Below are 6801 nucleotides of genomic sequence, written 5' to 3' on the forward strand. Positions count from 1 at the left end.
CATAAGGGCTTTTGCCCGAAACGTCGATTCTCCTGCTCCTTGGATGCTGCCTGACCTGCTGTGCTTTTCCAGCAACACATTTTTCAGCTCTGATCTCCAGCATCTGCAGTCCTCACTTTTTCCCTTCATCACCAGTCCAGTATCAGGTTAGGGTTACAATGAAAGACTCAACCTCTCCCTTCACTGAGGTCTGGTTGCCCTCTGGTTAAATCACCACCAGTCATCTCTCTCTAATGCGAGAGCAGCCCCTAAGGTCTGGTAAGACAATGGTGATGCAACAAAAGTCCTTGCCAAGCTCTAAGTCTGACCTGTCGGAGCTTTCCATTGTGTGAACTCAGGTCACTGGAGATACGTTTTACCAAGCTGAGTTTTTGGGTGACAAGTGATTTACTCACTGATTACACCAGCTCTCTTTGTTCAGTTTGTACTCACAGATGTCTAAAAAAATCTGATCCCCTGAGTCCTTCCCTTCAGAGAAATGTTTGTGCTAGTTTCAAAGTCTATTTTCTAAATCTAAAGCATGAAAACAATTTACCCCTTCATCACATTTCGCAAAACCTGAACAATCTCAAGAGCAACATCCTCACCAGCTGTGGGAAAATTTACAACTAAATTCTATCTTGTGTTCCTTTTGGGTCTTTAATGTATTAAAGAGAATTGAATCAAACTTGCAAGACAGGACCAGGCCATTTAGATTGACAGATCTGTACTGATATTAATATTCCTGATCAGCCTACACCCACTATCTGTGAGCTCACTGTCAGCATAGAAAACAGATAAATCAGGAGCAGGAACTGGCCATTCAGCCCTGCTCCACTATTCAATACTATCAGGTTTAATCATCCAAATCAGTCTCCTGTCCCCACTTCCTCACCATATCCCATGACCATTTTAGCTCTGAGAATTAAATCTATCTCATTCTTGAAACCATTCAATGCTTTGGCCTCAAATGCTTTCTCTGGGTGAACAAAATTTCTACTCATTCCAGTCCTAAATGGCCTACTGTGTGTCCTTAGACTGTGACCCCCTCCTGCTTTATCGATTATAAAACAGGCCATTCAGCCCAAGTCCACACTGACCCTCTGAAGAGTGTCCCACCTGGACCCATTCCACTGCATTTCCCCTGACTAATGCACCTAACCTACATATCCCTGGACACTATGGGCAATTTAGCATGGCCAATTCACCTAACCTGCACATCTTTGGACTGTGGGAGGAAACCCACAGAGAATGTGCAAACTCCGCACAGACAATCACCTGACGCTGGACTCAAACCTGAGTCCCTGGTGCTGTGAGGCATGAGTGCTAACCACTGAGCGACCACATCCCTCCATTCCTCATTCCAACATGTATTTATCTAGTTTCCCTTTAAATGTATCTTTGTTATTCGCTTCTCTCAGTTCAACAGCAGTTACGAATGGGAATAACTGCCAGCTCAGCTAGTGGTGTACACGTCTCATGAATGAATAAAGAAAGTATGATTCCTTATGCGGTACATTCCATAGTGTCACTATTTTCTGTAGAAAGAGGTTTCTCCTGAATTCCTCATTGGATTTATTACTGACCATTTTATATCTATTAACGTCCATTAGTGAAAAGGCTTCTTGATTTCTTGCCTGTCAATACTCTCGCTCATAATTTTAAAGACCACAATTGGTTTAGTGTTCAGCTTTTCTTTACAGATGAGTCCCTTAAAGGAACCCAGCTCTTTTGTTCTCGTCATTCGGCCAATCAGCTTGTTTGTTGCTGGCAGGTTTAGTTTAAGTAAAAGTCACCTTCTCCATATTGTGCAATAATAGTATGAGCTGTGAAGGACCCACAATCAATCTGTAATCATCACTCCTTTGTCACTCCAGCACTGATCTTCATTTCCCGGTAATTCCAGCTAAGTCAATCTTTTCTTTAATTCATTTGTGGGACATGGATATTGCTGACTGTGCCCAACATTTATTGCCCATCCCTAGCTGTCCTTCAGAAGGTCAGGGTGAGCTGCCTTCTTGAACTATTACAGTCCGTGTGCTGTAGGTATACTCCCAATGTCCATTCGGTCGGAATTCCAGGATTTTAACTCAGTAACATTGAAAGAACAGAGTTTCCAAGTTAAGATGGTGAGTGGCTCTGAGGGGAACTTGCAGGGGATGGTGTTCCCATGTATCTGCTGCCCTTGTCCTTCTAGATGGAAGTGGTTGTGAGTGTGGAAGATGCTGTCTAAGAATCTTTGGTGAATTTCTACAGCACATCTTGTGGACAGTGCACACTGCTGTCAGTGATGGAGGGAGTGGATTCTTGTGGATGTGCAGCCAATGTGGGGTCATGCTTCTTGAGTGTTGTTGGAGCTGCACCCATCCAGGCAAGTGGGGAGTATTCCATCATACTCCCAACTCGTGCATTGTAAATGGTGAACAGGCTTTGGGGAGTCAGGAAGTGAGTTCGTCATCGCAGTATTCCACACCTCTGACCTGCTTTTGAAACCATTGAGTTCATTTGGCAAGTGCAGTTAAGCTTCTGGTAAATGGTAACCCCCGGGATATTAATAGTGGGGGACTCAGTGATGGTAACAACATTGAATGTCAAGGGGTGGTACTTAGATTGTCTCTAATTGGAGATGGACATTGCCTGGCATATGTGTGACATGAACCTTGTAATTTGTCAGCCCAAGCCAGGATATTAGTGGGCGGCACGGTGGCACAGTGGTTAGCACTACTGCCTCACAGCGCCAGAGACCCGGGTTCAATTCCCGCCTCAGGCGACTGACTGTGTGGAGTTTGCACGTTCTCCCTGTGTCTGCGTGGGTTTCCTCCGGGTGCTCCGGTTTCCTCCCACAGTCCAAAGATGTGCAGATCAGGTGAATTGGCCATGCTAAATTGCCCGTAGTGTTAGGTAAGGGGTAGATATAGGGGTATGGGAGGGTTGCGCTTCGGTGGGTCGGTGTGGACTTGTTGGGCCAAAGGGCCTGTTTCCACACTGTAATGTAATCTAATTTTCAAAATCCTGTTGCATTGGAACATGGACTGCTTGATACAAGGAAGGGCTTGCTGTCAATTACACAGAATACTGGAGAAACTCAGCAAGCATCTGTGGAGAGAGAAACAGGGTAAATGTTTCAAGTCCAGTCAAATCCTCCAAGGGCCATGCTGGATCTGAAATGCTCACTCAGCTCCTCTGCCCACAGATGCTGCCAGACCTGCTGAACTTCTCCAGTGGTTTTCTGTGTTTGTTTCAGATTTGTAGCATCTGCAATATTTTACCTTTATATGCAGTGATCTACCAATTTTCAAAACCTCAGGACATCCCAAAGCACTTCTCAGCCAATGAAGGACTTTTAAAACAATGTCCCTGTTGTAATGTGGTGACTGTGGCAGCCAACGTCCACACAGCAAGTTCCAAGAAACAGCAATGTGGCCAGATAATCTGGTTTTGACTGAGGGAATAAATACTGACCAGAAGGCCAGGGAGATCGCCCAGGCTCCTCCTCACGATAATGCCATGGGATCATTCATTTCCACCTGAGAGAGCTGGTAGGGGTTTGGAGAGCACCTCCAACAGGACAAGTCATAGGTAGATAGGATAGTGAAGGCAGCGGTTGGTATGCTTTCCTTTATTGGTCAGACTATTGAGTAGGGGAGTCGGGAGGTCATGTTGCGGCTGTACAGGACATTGGTTAGGCCACTGTTGGAATATTGTGTGCAATTCTGGTTTCCGTCCTATCGGGAGGATGCTGTGAAACTTGAAAGGGCTCAGAAAAGATTCACAAGGAGGATTTGATCTGTAGGGAGAGGCTGAACAGGCTGGGGCTGTATTCACTGGAGTGTTGGAGGCTGAGGGGTGACCTTATAGAGGTTTATAAAATCATGAGGGGCATGGACAGGATAAATAGACAAGGTCTTTTCACTTGGGTGGGTTAGTCCGGAACTAGATGGCATAAGTTTAGGGTGAGAGGGAAAAGATATAAAAGGGCATAAGGGACAACATTTTCACGCAGAGGGTGGTACGCGTATGGAATGAGCTGCCAGAGGATGTGGTGGAGGCTGGTACAATTACAACATTTAAGAGGCATTTGGATGGGTGTATGAATTGGAAGCGTTTAGAAGGATGTGGGCTAAATGCTGGCAAATGGGAATAGATTAGGTTGGGATATCTGGGTCAGCATGGATGAGTTGGATCGAAGGGTCTGTTTCAGTGCTGCACATCTTTCTGACTCTGAGTCTAAGTTCTGCCTTGGAGAGTCAGCAAGGGTTTTTCTTCTTCTGATGTCTCAAGAGCAAAACCTGAACCTGAGAACTCTGCTCACTGAGACATGGTTGACACATGTAACTAACTTTACATTTAATCCATGCATAAGGACTTCTTTTAAATAATTGCTTTCAAAATCTTTGTAAATCTGTCCTGGGCTACACTGTAGTTGTGACATATCCACTTGCTATAGCAGTACCATCTTCTCAAAGAACAAACTGGGACTCACAGCCAGCTTCTGCTAGCTATTATTGTTTGTCACCTTTTAATTCTGAGCAGGTATTGGCAAAGCCCTGCAAAACTACCATCCAGCATTTCCTCGTGCTGCTAATGTTAGACTAACAGCTCCCTCAGCATATCACTCTCTCACAAGGTTGACACTGAGGACAGTTTGTTACAGACACACATTGAAGTGACATGGCAGAGCCTGCCCTGACTTCACAATGCTATACTGCATTCCTCACAGCACTCAGCCAAGTCTGATTTGTAATGCACAACATGGATCTGACGTATCTGGGGAACTTCCGACATTGACGAGCCAATGCCAATATTAGAACTGCTCTGGGTAGGGAAATACCTAATTCTGACCGACAGCTGTTTATCCCTGCAGCCAAATTATAGGCGTGGCCCAAAGGTAATACTAACTCTGCTGCTTTTCATAATGGTCTTGAAGGGTAGATGCAGGAAGGTTCCTATCCTTTGTTTTTAAATGCTGAGTCCATTGGAGTTTCTGGTCAATGGTAACCCCCTAGGATGTTGATAGTGAGGGAATCAGTGATGGCAACACCATTGAATGTCAAGGGCCAGTGGTTAGATTGTCTCTTATTAAGGAGTCAAGATCAGAGTGGTGCTGGAAAAGCACAGCAGGCCAGGCAGCATCCGAGGAGCAGGAAAATCGACATTTCGGCCAAAGGCCCTTCATCAGGAATCATCGGGCTTTTGACCCAGATATCCAAAATTAATCTAGCCCCATTTGCCAGCATTTGGTCCATATCCCTTTTAACCCTTTCTGTTCATATACCCATCCAGATGACTTTTAAATGTTGTAATTGTACCAGCCTCCACCACTTCCTCTGGCAGCTCATTCCATACACACACCACCCTCTATGTGAAACAGTTGCCCCTTAGATCCCTTTTATATCTTTCCCCTCTCACCTTAAATCTATGCCCTCTAGTTCTGGACTCCCCAACCCCAGGGAAAAGACCTTGACTATCCATCCAAACCATGCCCCTCATGATTTTATATATGTCTATAAAGTCTTCGCTCAGCCTCTGATGCTCTGATGCCTACATTCTGGGCTCTGCCAAATTTTGAAGGTAGGGTTTTTTGTGCAGCCTCCTCCTCCCATTATTTTCTTGATTGTCCAATAACATTCTTGACTTGATGTATACAATGACAGAGTAGTAGCCTGATCCATCGGCTGTGCTGCTGCTGAGCTCAGTCAACTGCTTGTGGGTTTTAGTGTTTGAAAGCAATATCACTCACTTTAGTGAGGCTGGTACCTGTGTACTGTCCCTTACACATTGACACTTCTCACTGAACCAGAATTCATCTTAATGGTTGTCATGGAATGTGGGACAGGCCATGCTCTGCACTCATAGATAGCACTCAGCAACTCATGGTTGCTAATTTTGGGAACTTATTTGATTCTTTGACTGTCCCATAGGCTGTAGCACAATGTGGGGTGTTGTTTGATTTAAGGCACTTTCCACATCTCATTCTCCAAGATACACACACACAAAATGTTCCTGTGCATCATTGTTGTGGATGAGGGGACAAGAAAGGATTGTGTAACCCAGGCCTGGATTGTGGAAGGGGATTTCACTGAAACCCACAATATTCTTAAAGGGTTTGGCAGGATAGATGGTGGGAGGATATTCCTTCCTGCCCAGCAACGCAAAGCCACACTATCACTCAGAATAAGGGGTTGGCCATTTTGGAATGAGAAAAAGAGGAATATTTGCACTCCCAGAGTGTTTTAAGTAATTGGATGCCAAGGTGTTAGGTATATTCAAGGCAGAGATTCATCAATGATGGGGAACTGAAAGGGATGAAGGAATATAGGGTTAGAACCTCAGGAGTTGAGGGAGGTGATCAGCCATGGACATGTTTGCTAGCACTCTTTTGGGGGGGGGGTTTAAACTAATTTGGCAGGGGGATGGGATCTGGACTTGTTATCCAGCAAGTAGGTTAGCTGTTTGTCAGGGTGTCCAAGAATGTAGGGAGGCTGTGGAGAAGGTAGCACTGACAGGGAATACTTGCGGACACAGAGATGGGTTCAAGAGTGTATACTTCAACGCAAGGAGTATCAGAAATAAGGTGGGTGAACTTAAGGCGTGGATCGGTACCTGGGACTACGATGTTGTGGCCATCACGGAAACATGGATAGAAGAGGGACAGGAATGGTTGTTGGAGGTTCCTGGTTACAGATGTTTCAGTAAGATTAGGGAGGCTGTGGAGAAGGTAGCACTGACAGGGAATACTTGCGGACACAGAGATGGGTTCAAGTGTGTATACTTCAACGCAAGGAGTATCAGAAATAAGGTCGGTGAACTTAAGGCGTGGAT

Source organism: Chiloscyllium plagiosum, chromosome 32 (assembly GCF_004010195.1).
Source record: "Chiloscyllium plagiosum isolate BGI_BamShark_2017 chromosome 32, ASM401019v2, whole genome shotgun sequence".
Lineage (NCBI taxonomy): Eukaryota > Metazoa > Chordata > Chondrichthyes > Orectolobiformes > Hemiscylliidae > Chiloscyllium > Chiloscyllium plagiosum.